Source organism: Melospiza georgiana, chromosome 5 (genome assembly GCF_028018845.1).
Source record: "Melospiza georgiana isolate bMelGeo1 chromosome 5, bMelGeo1.pri, whole genome shotgun sequence".
Lineage (NCBI taxonomy): Eukaryota > Metazoa > Chordata > Aves > Passeriformes > Passerellidae > Melospiza > Melospiza georgiana.
Genome location: NC_080434.1, coordinates 61,929,070 through 61,947,352, shown reverse-complemented (window position 1 = coordinate 61,947,352; position 18,283 = coordinate 61,929,070). Strand labels below are relative to the sequence as shown.

Below are 18,283 nucleotides of genomic sequence, written 5' to 3'. Positions count from 1 at the left end.
ATGTAAAGAAATGGTCATTTATGTAAATGTAGATATATTTACATAGTGAGAATATAAGGAAAAAATCCCCAGTGATGAAACAAAAAGGAAGAGAAAAATTAAAGACAGGTGGAAAAATGAAATCTCTTACCTAAGTCTTTTCAACCCATTTCTTTCTGGTCTGCAAGGATCTCATTTCTTACCCACCCTTCAGTTCAACCAATCCTCATAGTATCCTCATAACTCTGACCTTTTCTTCCTTTTCCATAATTTCAATATATTTTCCTCCTCCAGCTACAAACAGTATTTAATTTAAAAGCCTCCATGTTTAATGCAGGCACCACAAAGCTTCCTGCAGAAACCACTCCTCAGTTTCTTCCATATACAAACATTGAACTCTATCTTTCATCTTCACAGGCAGTGTGTGGAGAATATATTGGCTTTCAAGACTTAAAATACTGTGCTTTCCCAATTGTTGATACCCTGAGTGGGTGTAGTGATAGGAAGCTTTTTCTTTTTTAACTTCTATTCTAACCTCCTATTTTCTGACAAGTAACAGAGAAGTTGTGGTGAGCCTGCCCTATTTTATTTCATTAAACTCTGATTTTTTTTTAAAAAGGCACATCAGCAGGTAGTTAAATGGAAGTATTTAGAGTGTCTTATTTCTGGAACAATAATTTTCCTTCTTTTCTCAGTATTTAAGCAGCAAAGGAATATTCCTTTTCTCTTTATTTCTGTTGACTGGAACCCAAATAAGATAGGTAAAACAATTAGATTCCCTCTGACCTTTCTGATAGCACAAAGATAAATCCATTACAGTGTCTCTCTCTGCCTTGGAATTTTCTTCTGCAATAATCCAACATTTTCTTACACATTTACTACAGGTTTTCAAATAAATACCTGGGGTGGGAAAAGCAAATATACCTCATTTTTCTTTAGCTTCAGTCTCAGAAATGCACATCCCACTTTGATTTCAACCTAATAAGTGATTATTCATTCTGTTTTTCATGGTTTACATATGTAATGGTTATATCTGTTCCTTATGGCATGCAGTGCCACAATTTTAACTGAAGTATGACAACCAATCTAGGTAGAATGGTCTTGTCTTTCTCTGAATTGAATGTGTTGTTATGAGTAAGGGGTGTATCTTTCCCTGAATAAAATTTTGGGAATCTGGGATTATTTTCTTTTGAGCTCCCAGGAATCTGGGATTTTTTTTTTTTTTTTTTTGGGCTCCCAGATTTTACAGAGTGTCATGGATAACCTGAAAATTTTAGCATGTATACAGCAATTTCTTTGAATCTCCTAAACATCAGGCAGCTCATGTAAAGATGTGGCTTCATATAAGCCAGCATCTGAATGTATGGCTACCAGATATGATCAGGGGAGATTTTTGGCAGCTGGTCCTCACTAGGCCCCCCTGCCACATGACTGTGATGTTCTGTGCTAACAGAGCTTTAACAAAGACTGCAAACAGCTCTGTGCCAACTCTGAGGGGTTCTCAGTACTGACCAGACAGGTAGGGCATGTCCCAGCACCCTGTTCTCACTGTATGTGTGATCATGGGTCTCTTGTAGGGAATGTCAAAATCCAGAAGGTTTTTCATTAGCTGAATGCATTTTATGGGTGTGTATTATGCATTACCTAAAGGTGTTCCAATCAAAACCCATTACAGCTATAAGCCATGTGAACTTTTATCACCCTGTTATTTCTAAGTGCTTCCGAGCTTTCCTTTCTCCCATTTAACATTTGTAGAGAAATATGAAAAGAGATTTGGATTATGATATTACATCAAGTAAGAAATGGTGTTGAAATACCTGTTCCTTATTCCCAGAATATAAAAAACTAAAGTTTGTCCCTCCAATGCTTTTTCTAGCCTAACTAAAACAATCCTAAATGAGGAAAAATGGTTCATACCAATCAGGCTGTGAATTCAGCTCCTTTGTTCTGGTATGTCTTTCACTTGTTCCTCACATTGCTTAGATCAAGATTTGATATTACTTTGGGAAAAGATTGGGACTGAGGTACTGCTAAGTTCTAGCATTCCTGATTATTTTTAGCTGCAGGATTTCCAGAAGCCTCTGTGTAGCATAGGTAGCATCCTATGCCATTTCATCCAGAATGTTTTGCACACTTTGGATTTGAAAGCTTTTGTGAGCTTCAACAATTTTAAACCATTATAGCTGAGACTTCTAATGAAGAAATTCTTTACTTTTAAGAATAAAATTTCAAAGAATTTTGGATACTCTTTAATCTTGACCCCATAGTCAGATGTTACTTTATAAAGTAAAAGTCTGCTTCTCTCTTTTCTAAATTAGTTTTTTTCACAGCGAGAGCTGCACTCTGCCTTTCCTTTTTCAATTTTCACAGCAGCATAGCATACTCAAAGCAATTACAGAAATTGCAACAACAAAATTAGAGAGTTGTAGGTACTTTAAGCTTTATTATAGCAGACAGATGAATACTGGGATGGACAACAGGATATGCAGATTATACTTTTGGCTCTTTCACTGTGTTATGAAAAGCAGCTCTCTACCTCAGTTTTCCTATCTAAATGTCAGCAACAAACATTCCCGCAAAGCACTTTTGACAAATACTTTGAGCTTTTGGAGAAGGCATCAAATTCTGTGTGCTACTGGTTGGGAAGAGACCATATATACAGAAATGAAGCACTTCCCAGAATACACTAATGCACTTGTGAAGTGGAATTCATAGTAGAAACTGAAATTTTCTTTGCATAGGATCTGACTCATTACAAGAATATTTACAGATAAAGTACTTCTTGTCAATATTCCTCTCAAGGTAACCTACCAGATCTCATTATCTGCTTCAATAAACCACAGTAACAATGAGGCCTATTGCTTTTCACAGTGCTATTATTGTTGTTATCCCAATCACATGAGGTGAGATTAACTGTGTTCACAGGATTTTGAAAAGGATGCAATAGGATTTACAAATAAGGTATTTTTCTTAAATTGAAAATAAAGGATGCAAGAAAGGAAACATAATTGAAAATCTGTGACTCATTTCTCTAAAAAACCTGAGGTGCATGCCTATTCATGTACCTTCTATTTTTAAAAAGGTAATGACAGTCTAAGGCTCTCCAATCAGTCTGTATTAAAGCACACAGAAATATTGAGCTGAATTTTGTTGTGAGTGTCCTTTATTTGATATTATCTGGCACATCAAACAGCACAGCCTAAATAAGGCACTGAGTTTCAATAAAAGTTGTTTTTTGGGAGGGTGGGGGGATGGAGAGGTGTGATGTTTGTGATTTTTTTAAAGAATTGAGTCATACTTTAGTAAGATAAGCTTTTAATGTAACGAGTTGTCCAGAATACAAGCTGTCTGTTTTCAGAATGACTAAAACCTTTTCCTTTAAAGGAAGTTCTTTGGTTAGCTTTTTTTGCAGGAAAAAATTATGGCAAGCAGACTTGCCACTGTGGTCTGTACTGCCCCAAGCAGATTCTGGCAGATGGGAATCCTCTCTCTCCCCTCATCACACAAGATGTGAGAGTAGGTTAAAGTATAGCTGTTCCCTGTGTAAGTCAAGACATGAATTATAAACTAGTTAGTAAGAAGAGCCAACTTAATACCCAGCTGTGCCTTGCATCAGTTCACAACTAGTTGAACAGGAATTTGTAGTAATTGTAACAAGACTAAGCAGTTCCCCATGGTCTGGCTCCAGCAACACAAGTGCTCCATGGAGAAAATTTCCATGCTGCCATATACTCTCCAAAAGCACAGCCAACAGGCTGCAAGGACATGACATAATTGGAGAGAAAAAGTACAGAATACCTCATTCTGTATTTACCCTTTCATTTTCAGTTAGTAGTGTCAAACATAAATCTTGAGGCTAAAATTGTAAGCATCAAGAAAATCAAAAAAGTCTTGCTTTGCAGCATCCAGCTGACCCAGGTCATCTTTCTAATGCTGGCGCACTCATGCTAAATACTAAATACAAGTGTGTCATCATGCTGTTCAGTACTCCAGTACAAAATAAATGCCATGTAGCATTTTAAGCTGGTACCATTTTACACCCATTTTGTACCTTTGTAAGAGACTGTATATTACAAGTCAATAGCAAATTACATCCAGTACCTTTGGGACCACTGGCTTATGTAGGTCTTGTTTCTCACTGATTGTGTTACAGATTGCATGGGGGTTTTGCTTTTTTGGTTGTTTGCTTGGTTTTAGCTGAGTTCCTTCAATTAGGAGAAGAGAGACATTATCTCACAGATTATTCCTCTCATCTTGTGAAATCTCATGCTTTCTCATTCTTTCACCTGCTCTAAAGGGGATTCTGCCTACACTAAAGCAGAAGCAAAAAAATGTCTCCAGATATGTCTTAGCCCAATTTATCAGGACATCTTTGTAATTTTCAAACGAAACCTCAGCCAAAGTATTGTATTTTCTACAAGCAGATGCATTGGAAATCCATCTGTCTTTTTGGATCCTGTAACAGATGCTCTCCTGCTTTCCAGTGTCATTGAATTCTGCTCATGGATGACCCATGCTTCCTTTGTACTTGATTTTCATTTAATTTATCCTGGACCTTGTAATAAAGCTCTCTAGTGTTTAGCAAATTACACAGAATTGAAAGCCAGCCACATGAACTATTAACATGCAATGAGACAGTTATTTAGGGCTCATCTCTGCCAAAGTATCAACACATTCAAGAACAGAATAATTTATATGTCTGATATTTGGCATCAGCTCCCTCTGTACAAAGCAGTTTATCTGCTGGGATGAAGAATTTCTCCAAAAGAGTTCATCAGGTCAGAAATACGTGTTTCTGATCAAAATTCCCTGAAATTGATCTTGTCATAAACATTTATGACATTCAACAGAATAAGTTGACTGTCCAGCCAAAACTGGCATATCAATGCTATATTTGTTTCATATAGCAAACACTGTTTTTTTTGAGTTAACAATATAAATGAATATTTATTAAAAAATATAATTGTTTTAGCAAGTCAGGAACTCTATGGCTAAATCTAATTTCATTTATCTTTCAGTAAGTGCAGTGCTTGAAAAACAAAATCATTCTGCAGACATTCTTGCTATTTGCAAGGTTTCTGGCAGGACTTTCTTTCCCAGTCCAATAGACAGACTGTGTCTCCAGACAATGCTTTTTTAATTTTTTTTTTTTTTTTTTTGGTGAACATGACCATAACATTCATATGAGTCTGGGATATGTGCTGATCTCCACTAAACACTGTAAACCTTGGGTAATTTTTCTGGCTGAAGCTGATCTGAATTTGAGGGGCCAAATGAGTTTGTAGAAAAAGTGGTATTCAATGGTTTCCTGACTAAATAGAAATCATATGCACACCAGATTTTTCAGTTCAATCATGTTTCATTTAAATATACAGCTTAGATGTTTTGTTTTATTTTATTAACATTTATCAGTTAGGCTATCATACACCTGGGATGACATTCTGAATGTATATAAAAACACAGTCAATGCCTAGGGAAGCTCTTAACTGAAATGAAGGAGTACATTATAAAAGCAAAGTAGTCAGTAGTCAGTGTGAATGAAAGTTAAGTTTCCCACAGCTGTGGAATAATTCCGAAATTATTCTGGATGGATCTGAAATTCTATATTTTTATGGTAGAAATATGCATTTCCCAAACATTTTTTGTTTGTTTTGTTTTCCATTTTTGAAAAACTGTTTTGAAAATAGCAAGAACATCTTAGATATTCAGTTTTCTAGTTAAAAAATTATGAATGTACTAGAGCATCATATGCAGGATTATATGCCAATATGAAAATTAAATGATGCTTCAAAGAATTCTAGTAGTTTTAGTTTAAATGTTTTACCCCAGATCTGCTTACATGAGGAATTGGTTTAAAGAGATGTGTGAATAGACAAGAATTAATCTTGATCAAATAGAGGAAAAAAAAATGGGGAAAACACTGGGTTGGGGTTGAGTTCAACTTCTAGAGAGTGATGAAGTATTAGAGTTAAGGGGTGTGTACTATAATATTTTAATTATTTTTTTTAATTAAAAAATTTCACCAAATTGTGATGCAAGAGACTGGACAAGGTGGATTTCCAAGATCCCTTAAAATTGTACAACAGGGTCTCCAGGGTCTCTCTGTTTCTTTGAAAAAAAATCTTTGAATTTCTTTTTTTTTCTTTTTGCTATATTTTAAGTCTTCTATATGGAAGGTAAATATGGGGGGCAGTGTTATTGTTGTCTTGTTTTCTATGGTTTCTAAGGCCATGTTTTCTATGGGTTCATGCAGCTGCAGTGATCCTGCAGTGATTGTGGAACTTGAAGTGTAAGCTCTGTAAGAATATAACTCTCAGCAGCACCTCTGATAGTGATTGCTAAAACACGGCTCTAGTTTCAGATAACTATTATATTAAATCTTTACCTTGATACTTCCACTACTTCTGCAACAATATGAAGTAGTCATTTGGGAATAGGACAGATTCAAAGCTTCATGCACAGAACAAGTTTCACCAATGCAAGTGATCAGATGGAGGAACAAATCTGCAAACCATGCAGTTTTTCAAAATGTCTCAGAATTTATTCTGGATCCTTGAACATTCTCCCCATATGAACAAAAAACACCAAGCCATGAAAAGTCTGATAATATCCTGTCTTAGTTTAAGACAATTTAAAGAATTCTGGACTGAGTTGCCTCTCTTTATAGGTTCAACCAATTCCTTTCCACCAAAAAAAGAAAAAAACCCAAGTAGATGTCTGTGAAAAAAGGAACAGTTTACTATTATAAGGAACAGCCACAGTCAAGAGATAGCCACCAGATACAAAACTGCTGAATCTGGCAGACTGCCCAGAACAGAGAGACCCAAAACCACCAGGCACATCCCCGCCAGGACAGACTCCTCAGCCGAGGGTGTGGGTCAAAGGATAAAGGGAGAGGAGGTTTCAGTCTTTCCCCCTGCTCTGCCATCTTCCCAGCTGGAGCTCTGGCTGCTATTCTCCAGGTCAAGGACCAAAACCCTCAGAAGGGATTCGCTGGCCTTGTGGCAGGAGGCATCGGAGCAGGCAAGGCCTGGTGGCTGGGCTGGGGAATTCCAGTCTTCTCTCCTGGACCGGGGGCTGGTGGCATGTTGGAGTGGGAGTGCAAGCAGCTCTTAACCCGAGAATTGCAGTCTCTCCAAGTGAGATGAAACCAATGAAAAGAGAACCCAAAAAGGAAAAGCGCTGCCTTGGCCCTGTAGCAAGAAACCAAGAGCCAAACAATATGGCCAGAGAGCTCTGCCTAAGCAAAGACCAAGAGCCCAGAGAGGTAAAAAGCTCACGACAGATGAGCATGAGCTGCCTGCCCAAGTGGCCTTCAAAGCTTTGCCTGCAGTACCACTCCGTTCCCTTTACCAGTGTCCTAGAGAGACTACAGATGTGGAATGCAATGGCATTTTGGGTTACCCATGACACTTTCCCTGTCTGCACAGCATCATTAATTGTAGGCCTATCTCAAAAGTTTTCATACTTTGTTAATTATTGGGTCTTAATAAGACAAAAGTTTTATTCCTTTACTGTCCATTTCATTTTTTTTTAATGAGAAACAGTGAAATGCCTAATAGTGATGATTTTTGAAAGCCACTAATATTAAGCAATAGTTGCATATTAAGCAACTATTAAGTACATGAATTCACAACTCATTGAGGAGAAGGATCAGCATTACTCTGACATCACAAACAGTATGTTAGAATGGATACATAAATATTTAGCTCACACTCCAAGACACCACAGAATTTTGTACCTATGATTCATGGCTTAGCAGTTTTAGGGACTATAACATAGTTTTGAAAGTAATTCTGGGTTCTTTCTGAATATTTCATCAAATACTTCTTTGGTATTTTTCCTCCATTTATCAGACAACTTACTCCATTATGTTTACAGAGGTTGGCAGGTGGGTTAAATCTATCATTTAGCAAAAATGCTACCTCCTGGGCTTTCTTTCTAGAAGTGTTTTATCCTGTGATTTCTAGTCTTAACTAGCATGTTGGAAGGCCACCTAGGAAGGATAAAATCTGGAAGGATATGTGTATCTGTGAAAAAAAAACTTTTGCTGGAAGTTCAGTTTTTCCTGTAGTCAAAACCACCATACTGGACATTCCTATACAGAAATGACAGAAATGGGTTGTGGTGGAAAAGCACAGCAAAGATTTTTGTTAGGGTGCCACAGGTCTTGTATTGAGGATGATACATGCAACTATAGTGGAGCATAGACAGTAGAACAGAATCCCAGTACTGATTGGAAAGAGCATCACATGCATTTCATACCAATGTCATTCACTGAGGAGTAAACGTTTCTGTATTTTGATCAGTTCAAAGAGGATGCTTTGTTTTACTCTACCAGTATTTCTGGTTTGGCAATATAGAAAGATTACATGGATATTTCACTTTCACAGTGAGATATGAGATGGGAAGAGGTGGCTTAAATGGATACATGGTGACACGGATAAAGAACTGGTCTGAGATAACTCATTTGACACACAACTGGATTGTCAAAATATGGTGATCTATGGCTCAACTGCAAGGTAGTCTCTAATGTAGTAACAGTGCAGAATAGAACCTGGAAGAAGCAAACTTTCTCCTTGTAATTTGATGCTCATGTTTCAAATTGCAAGTGCTGGGGACAAAGCAGTGAGAACTTTGCTCTAAAGAGAAAGCTGGAATTACACACACTGTTAGAGACTAGAAATGGCAGCAGGAAATAGTGCAAGGATACAAAAAGCCAGAGAACATCAAGATAAATTGTACTTAAATGAATAGTTCTGCAAGCAATGAGATGAAAATACTGCTCTAAAACTAGAGACCTGAAAACTCTTCCAGCAATTAAATACAGTAAGTACACAGGCCATGTCAGGTAGGTTTAAAAAACGGCATCAGAAGTTCATGGCTTTAGATTTTTAACATTTCTAGAGGTAAAACCATGGGAAAAATCCTGAGCCTGGTTATTTTCCTGGGAGGTGGAATATATGCAGTTGGATACTGTGGGGTCCCTACTTTCCCTGAGGAAGTTGTGTAGCCTACATTGGGAAACAGAAACAAACTCATCTTGCCATCTTTCTGCAGTCTGCTTTCCTCATATGCAGCAAGACTGAAAAGAAGTTGTGGACTCTGTCTCCAACCATCAGTGTTGCTGCATTGCCTTTCTGTGGAAAAGTTCTCCACTGACAAGCACCTCTGCTCCCAAGGGCTTCCTTTGCCAGACCCTGCTGTTTGCTTTAAATACAGAGCTCAGGGTTTCTTTTCTGATGCAAAACACTGCAAATAGATCAGAGGGGTAGTTCTCAGAGGGAAGAAAACCCAACCTGAAGTTACAAAGGAGGAGCCTACAGAAAATGCAAAGGGAATATAAGACATGTATACCTCCAACCACCACCATGTTGTATGTATATATTTCGTTTCACAGTTCTCCTGTCCTCTGATAGAACCTGTGATATTCATGGGTAGATGTAATTTACATTCTACAAATAATTTCTATGTTGCAATCTTAGGATGCCATTTCAATTTTGTCTGGTTCCGAGCTTGAGGAAAAGAAAGTGTTTCAGAATCTCTTTTCCTTCTTCCATACAGCTCTTCCTTTACTGCTGTTTAGTTTTAGGCTTTACTGGTTTTGTAGGTGATCTCAAAGTCTTTAAATGGTTTTGGTTTTAACCTATCTAGCAAAATTTTAGCATTAGTGCTTTTCCAGACAGAGAACACAGACACAGTCTACTTGCGTCAATTTCATTTTTAAATCTTCCACGTGAAGGGAAGCAATCAATTTTGTTTGTTTGTTTTACTCTGCAGAATGTTTTAATCACCTGGCAGCCTATGGAAATGAATTCTTTCTCTGTCATATAAACTGATACATAGCTGCAGGAAAGATTTTTACTGGGCCATCATGCACCTCAGGCATCCTCTGGTGCCTGTCCTTAAGGTGCTCACCCTTGCTGCTTGAGTAAGCCCTTTTATGTTTGCAAGAGATGAGGAGAAAATGTGGGCTCTTTTACTCAGTGGGGATTGACTATCTATCAAATAACCAATGAGGTATTCAGAAAAAGCAAAACAAATAAATACCTAACTGTAGGGAAACTTTGCATGGGTGCCACTTGGTTTTTGTTTGTTTTGACAAATAAGATGGGTTACGTGTCGTATTTCATGTTACTTTATATTGCTGCACTCCCTGGAACATTCAAAGCTCTCTTCATTATATATTGCTAGTGAATATAAAAACAAAGGAAATATTACCTGGCCTTTTGTAGAAATTCTTGTAAGAGATTAAAATGAAAGAGCTACAGTCTCTTGACGCATTTAAAAATTAATATGTAAATAAATTTCAGTGTCCTGTTTGTTGTTTGTGTCTCTACTGGGTCTGTCTTTGCTCCAGAAATTTTCAGACCTTTTTGGAAGGTTACCAGCTCACACATAAACACATTCACCTTACAGACTGAAGTGGAGAAGGCTTAAATCAAGACCTAATCTTTCCAGTGCAGCAAATATGAATTTAAATAAAAGTAGGTTCCAAACAGCACAGAGGACTAAAGAAATGAGGACTAAAGAACCAATAGAATTATGAATCTGTAAAAACACATATTTTAATATGCAAAGGACCACTTCATAAAGAAAAATATTTCCTGGAAACCAAATAGTGCAATAATGAGGAAGGAAGTGGTGATACAGGCATTTATACTGCATAAAAACAGACAAGGGAGAAAAAATTTAAATAACAAGAAGAATTCCCTGCCTATTACATTTAAGACTATTTCTGCTGAGTTTAGCAATATTTAAGTCTTAGTGCTCGATGCACAGAAATCTTCTGTTCATTTAATTAAGAAATATCGCTGCTTTATGTCTTTCTGGATTGTTGCACTAATGTTCTTCAAATGTGTGCTGTAAAGACCACACACGCAACTGATGTAGTTTGGACTGTCTGCTGAGAATTCTCACCCAAGTCTGTGTTTCTGTGTAGCTTTTCTCACAAAAAGTCCATCCATGGTTTAAAACAATCATTAATAGTCATGGACTATCAATGAGGTAAATAATACTATTAAATATATGGTCGGTATAGTTATTTTTAAGTGTTTTATTGACCATGAGAAAAAGGGTGCAATCCCCCATGACTCTTCAGGCACCCTAATGCACTCTTCATGAGTCTCTGGAATAGCATGGGTTAGCGTCACCCTCCTCCAGAGCTAACACTCACAGCAAAATTGAGACTGAAACGAGCTTTGCTTAGGCACATGGATTTCTCTGTATCAGATTTATACATGGTAGAGATCTGCAGGAAAGAAATTTAAAGATTCTCAAATTGTTAGGAAGAAACTTGTTGGGCTCCTTCATAGTCCTCCAAGTAGATAATAGGGCAGAACTGGAAACTGAGTGTCTGTCAGCTTGCCTTATTTATGTAATATATGATGGTTGGCTTTGTATTACCAGTCTGAAAAACAAACAAACAAAAAGAACTTGCCACTCTTTTGTTCTGTTATTTGTCTCAATAAAAACTTCTGGGCAATGTAGGAGCTTGCTCTTTGGACTAACAGCACTCTAGGGTTTAAGTGAGGCTGAAGGGTTCTATAAACATCAGCTTCAGATTTCCCTAGCTTGTTGGTTCTGTCTTGTTTTGTGGTTCTCTGGGTTTTTAAAAGCAGAACTATGAAAAATGCTGTCTTTCTCCAAACTCTCAAGCTGTTTTCCATGGGCATATGAGCTAGGCTTTCCTGGGACTTTTACTGTTGATTGGCATAAGTCTCTTGTTGTCTGCAGTGAGCTGCTAATGAACCAGCAAGGGATTAGGAGGAAAAGTCTGGAGAGCATCCACATGCTGCATCAGCTGAACTGGAGGAACTCTTCTGTCAGTCTCTTTATTTTAAGTCTACACACACATTTCCTAATCATATTTGTGATAAAGTCAACTCAGTGCAATGTTCACAGCTGAAGTCTGCAGAAAGCCTGACAGTTTTCCAATAATCTGTAGTAAAAGAGGTAGCAAACCACAGAATTTATATCTAATTATTAATGATATTTCTAATTATTTAAGATGTGTCTTCTCCCTTTGCTATCTGAATGAAAATTTTACTACATTTTCTCATTAATTTCTCACCCCCTTTCCATAGCTGTGGCTTCAAAAATGTCAGCATCCACATGCAGTTATAATAATATTTCAGAAAGTTAAGGGGCTGTATTAAATACAGAAACATTTCTTAGGAATAGGGTCTAATTTATGAATAAGTAAGGCTAAAATGACTGCTTGGGTGAATTAACAGTTCAGTATTCTCTAAAAGTCAACAGTGAGTAGGTATGGCAGTAGTATGTTAAGACTGGCCTTGAAGGTGACAGCAGATATTTTGCATGTGATGAAGTGGATCCACTAGAAATGCAAAGGGACGACTGAAATTGTTGGACTGGTAAGCAACAAAGACCAATTTTGTGGCAGTATCCTAAGTGGATAAAGAGGAGCAAGCCAGCACTGGACAAAGACAGGAAAGAGGAGGTCAAAATAGCTGAGGAACAAACCCATGAAGCCTGCATTAAAGATTTAGTTCTGGGCAGGGAAGAAACACCGAATCTTAGAGCTGTTGCTCTGAAGGCATTAAATATACATGAGATTTTTTAGTAGAAAGGGGGTAATGAGTAAGAGGTGACACCCAGGTTACAAGACTGCAGGACTGACATGTCTAGGAATGTTTCAATGAAACCACTTGTGTCATGAGTGTTAACTCACACACTTGTGCCTTGGCAGAACAGCACCATCTCTGAATGCACTGCAGGTGTGGGTCATGTGTACCAAAGGCCTGATGAACCTTGGTGAAATAACCTGCTGGAGGCCTGCTGCCGCCTGTGCAGGCACCCCACAGCTGTGAGTGGCACTGAGCTCCTTGTGGCCCTGTGTTATTCAGAGAAATCAAATCAAGTCTCATAAAGCACCATGGCTTGACATGCTGTGACTATCTCAAAAATCAAAATTAAGGTGCCCACGTTAGTTCTTCGTTGTTGATGATGCATCAGAGTCTTACAAATGACAATTGGTAACTCTCCTGTCATTCTATGTGACTTTGGAAGTCTAGGAATTTTTCTGTTGTTTGGAGATGATCAGTATGTTCCCTCAAGTGCAAACACTTGAAGAAAAAATTCCTTGTTAATAAAGAAGTAGCAAAAACAAATCACAAGAAACAGTTGAACTGCAGCTGTGGAATTACATCAGCCAAGTATTTTTCATCTTCAGTTTCCACAGACAGCTTTAAAATACAGTTGTCTGACATTTTTAAGGCATTGAAAATTTCTGAAGGTTTTTTTTTTATTATTTTTAATGAGGTTTAAACCCCTGCAGCAAAGATGGAGTTATCAGAATGGTATGTGATGAGAAAATTTCTGTCTTCTAATGACATTGTTCATGGTCACAGTGAGTGTGATAGTTTTCAGAAATATGCACTACCAGATTCAGGGAGCCATATTTTCACTGCATGGAAAAGGATAAACTTGAAACATAATTCCATATTAAGGGCTCCAGAATACCCACATAATACTCAGAAGGTTATAAACAATAAGTGATGTATTGACAGATTTTGTGCTTCTTCTGACATTTATAGCAACCCAAAACTGGAATGGTGCTATGATATTATCCACATCTTCTCGTATACTTTTCAGCTGGAACTACATCATCTAAAGACGTTTTCTGTTAGTCTTTGAAAAGCCTGCTTATGAGTAATTGCTGTGCACAATTTTTTCTATTTCAATCAGTCCTGTAAAAGCAAAGGATTTATGTATTGCCATCTAACTATGCACCCAGTGTGAAGAGACAGAACTTCTGCTTCATGGCTACATCATGCCCTGCCCTGCTCACACCATGGGAGACAGTTTGCATGAGACACAACCTCCATGCCAGCCCTGCGATTATTGCTGCCTGCTGCCATGGGTCTGAACTGCTGCTTTAGGGGCAGATCAGTAACTTGGCTTCCTGTGTGGGACAAGGGAGCAATCTTCTGGCATGACATAAACATCTTCTGACGTGACATAAGCATCTTCTGGCATGACATAAGCATCTTCTGACATGACATAAACATCTTCTGACGTGACATAAGCATCTTCTGGCATGACATAAGCGTTGCCACGACTCAACTGTGGCAGCTCCTTGCATTGTGACAGCTGAAAAACATTGGACACAGTTCAGGTTGTAAACTTAGATAAATTTGTGAAAAGGTAGAAATAAGGCACTGTGATGTCAGAATGCTGCGATCTTTTTTTACCTGTGTTTAATCTGGGAAAACTATGGAAGTCATGCTGGCTTAATGCCTATAGGGGAAGTTGCAGTGTTGGCCCTTATCAGAGTTAACATTTAGATTGACTGAATACATTTTGTCACTTTTTTCAGATTCATTAAATAATTGCTAAGAAAAAGTGTTAAATTAAAAGAGACAAGTTTGCACCTTATTTCTGGTTTTCCCAGTGATTTGATGAGCTGGAAGACTTACTAGATTTTATTTATTTATTTTTAAAAAATAATGTCTTAGTTCATTCTCTTAATTTATATTGCTAGGAGTAAATTTAAAAGTGAGAAAAAGGGAGACTATAGTGTAATAACAGCTAGCTGCTAAGATAATAAAGTATTTGAATTTATGATACATTAAGATTTTTTGCTCCATTTTCTTCTTTGGAAAGAAAGAGTGCATTTTTCCCTTTTAGGATCAAAAAAACTATGATCTTCTTTTAAATATCTACATGGAATACATATTCTAATCATTCTATTGGATGTTGGAATATTTATTCAGAGCTGTTCTTATAAAAATAGGCAAAAATATTATCAATCTTTATCATAAGTTGGAGAGACATTGCAATCATTAGATTGCTCTGGCTTTACATCATGATTTTTACCGTTAAAAGAAAGTATTATTTAAGTTTTCTCTGATCAAAATCAAGAAATTGTGTCCTCTATTACAGGTTTTGTTCTCAGACTTCATATGTGGCATGTGAGACTCACTGGTATTGCATTTCATTTTTCTCTTGCAGTGCATTGACTTCTGCACCCAGCTCTGCCAATTAACTCTATCATTAACTTTCCCCCACTAATGATAGCCTTTCCCAAATCTGGTATTTCACATGTGCAGCACCCACTGCTTTATCCAAGGCCATCAAGTTTAGCTCTGATCACTAATCTTGTATGTTTTAAACAAAATCCAATAGACTTTGATTTCTGCAGGCCAGATTCCCATAAACTATTTTGAGAGGAGGTGAGGAATATCAGAGGTTAGTGATTGTCCTCCAGGAAACCATGATGAAAATCTGGGAGTGGCTTACCAGCATCCAAATGAACATAAGAGTGTAAGAAAATGAAGTGTAAGGAAGAAATACAACCATTACTGGGACTCCATCTGCAGACCAACTCATCATTTTCAGTCTAAATGGATTGGTTCTTTTTTTAACATTAACATTTCATGATATATGGCATTAATCAATAGCAGTTAAGATTAATGGTATCGAGGATCTTAGTCATGGTAAAGTAAATGGAGTCATTGTGTTGTGGTTTACAGCTCCATCACAAGATGAGAAGTGACTATTTAGATATGTTCGTAGCTGAAAATATAACCAATGACTTCAATTTAATATATTTACCCTCACAGTAAAATATAATGCTGCAAAATGCTTTGATGAAAAGGAGACAGCATTTATAATACTTTAAGACTGAAACCTTTAATTTGCAATTACACATAAGAAGAACAAGCTTTCATGCTCTTGTGTAAAAAAAGCTATACAGAACGTAATTTATAACAATATCTTTCCTCCCATTCCTATTTCTTGCATTCCTACTAGAACACTAATTCTACAATACATTAAAGCTTTTGTAGTTAGGCAAGAGAAAAAATAGGATGTCAATACTTGCAATTGTTAGCTTCATTCTTCCTGTCATGTTTAGATAGAATTGTAGAGGTAAATGAAGATCACCTTTTTTTTGGTCTTCATGGAGAGCAAAAAAATAAAACAATACACCACATCACTGTTTTTGGCAAGGTACTTGGAGAGACAAATAATGTCAAGCAGTTTGTAACCCTACCTGTCATTGAGTCAGGTCCATTTTTAAGCAGGTAAAAAGGTGAAGGTGAGAGACAGATCTGTGCTGTTTGTATTCCTACAAGAGAAATATTGTAAGGTTTTATAAAAACCTTTTGTTTTTCTCAAAAGCAACGACTTAATGAGTGAAGATGTATTAAACTGCACATTAGATTACCTACAGTCATATCAAAAAGGAGGGAAAAAAGGCATTATCATGGCTGGTTCACAGCACTTGAGAAACAGAAGTTTAGTCACAGCTTTCTTGCAAAAACCTTGCCTTCCCTGGAGATTATCATTCTTACTGTGCTTTGGCATCTACCTGTAAAACTAATTCTTCAGTTCTCTTCTGTTTCTTGGAAGAAGAGTCATAATTGTCCATAGGTTCAGTACACCTCCACCTCTGGGAAACCCTCTTCAGTTTGTGATACCTGAGGAGGCAGATCCCTGACACTTTGTGTGTTTGTGCAGTCACTGCCAGCCATGGGGTCCCAGTTTGCAGGGCAATGGCAGCTGCCAGCTTTGCAGCACTGCCAGCACAAGCTCTGCTTTCCACCTTTTTGCTTTCAGCCCTGACTAAGTGGAACTGCCACAAAAGTACCTTTAAAAAGTGTTTTCATTTTTAAATTTTCAGCAGACCGATATTACCAAAGCTATTAATGAAAAGGAGTGTGTCCTTTCAGGTGATGAAGTTGCACATACCCAAACACAACCTGTATCCCTTTGGGTGAAGGCATACAAGATTGCAGATTTTGTGTTCCTGATGCTGATAATCTATTTTAGTTCAACACTGAAGGAAAGCTGGACCTACTTTCCTTACAGCCATTGATAAGATGGCTTAGAGGGAGAAGACATTTAGCCTTGCTTGGAACAAAGTTTGAATGAGAAAAAAAAAAAGAACATAAGGAGAAAGTTTGCAGCAAATAAAAGCAAAGATTCCCAATGAAAATCTGCCTGCAGAACTGAAATATTCAGGATGGAGTGTTGAAACATAGATTTTCTGACAGAAAAAGTTTAACCAGATTTAAGGAGCCCAATCCTGAGTAAAAATCATAGAATAGTGTCACATGAACATTACGCTGTAAGGCTTTATCTATCCACTGTACAAAAAAGGTACCTATAGTCTATCTGTTAGTGCCATTACTCTCAGTTCATTGCACTGTTTTCGGTAATGACAACACCCATTATAATGCAAGTATACCCGGGGGACGTAGAACTTTCTGCCAGTTCTCACATAACGCAATGATTTCTTTTTTTTAATCTTATCTAAGGAAAGAAAGAAAACCGAGCCCTTGGCAGTAATGTATTTCAACCATGAGGGGGACAGTGCTCTACCAGACAGGATTAAATTAGTTGCAATTGTTCCCCTGCTCATTTTTTGCTGCAATAGAGGTGCTGTTTTTCTATTGTAAATTTCTTCTTAGATGCTAAATTTTGAAGGGATTTAAAGAGTAAATCCTTAACTATGAATACACTGCATGTGACAATGCCAGTACTGCAGACTGTTGCAGGTAGGCCAGTGGCTGTTAGTGGTTAAAGCTACCAGTTAAGTCCTGAGGTCAGCATTCCTGTATTTCACCAGGAATGTTTTCCATGGAAAAGACTTGTTTAGAAAATCTTACTGAAGTGAGAAACAATAAAAAAAATGAGCTTGCTTCTCCTTTTTCTTGCCCCATCCCTGGAAATGTCCACAGCCAGGCTGGATGGAGCTTTGAACAATCTAGTCCGGTGGTAGGTGTTCCCTTGCTTGTGGTGAGGAGACTGGAACTAGATGATCTTTAAGGTCCCTTCCGAACTAAACCATTCTATGGCTCAGACTATGATTCTTTGTTTGTATTTTCAATTATTTTTTCCAAATCAGCCCAGAGAATAAATCTTAAAGAATCTGAGACATCTCTTTTTTTTGCCTGTAATTACAACTCCCCCCCAGCAGACCAAGAAAAAAAATGATTCCTAGCTTGATGGTACATATACAATGTTGTGATTACCTGCCACATGCAACAGGTGGAATGTTAATGTAGCGAGGCAGCTGTTTTACCGGGAGTAACTAACGGAGAACTTGGCAAGGGCCGCACCGACACATCCTCGGGCTGGAGCCGGCCCCAGCCGGGAGCGGCGATGGGACTCGTGCCCCGGCGGCCCGTCTCGCCCCTTCCAGGGCCGGCGGTGCCACCCGAGCGCCTCCAGCGCCGGGGCAGCTCCGCGGGGCTCTGCCCGTGCCCGTGTCCGTGTCCGGGGCTGTGCCCATGCCCGGGGCTGTGTCCGTGTCCGTGCCCGTGTCCGTGCCCGG

At 38.0% G+C, this 18,283-nt stretch overlaps 1 protein-coding gene across 5 annotated transcripts in view; it reads left to right on the top strand.

The window, feature by feature from the left end:
* Positions 1 to 18,283, top strand: part of KCNIP4 (potassium voltage-gated channel interacting protein 4) — a 390,138-nt gene that overhangs the window by 194,717 nt on the left and 177,138 nt on the right. The gene's annotated exons all lie outside the window — the stretch shown is intronic.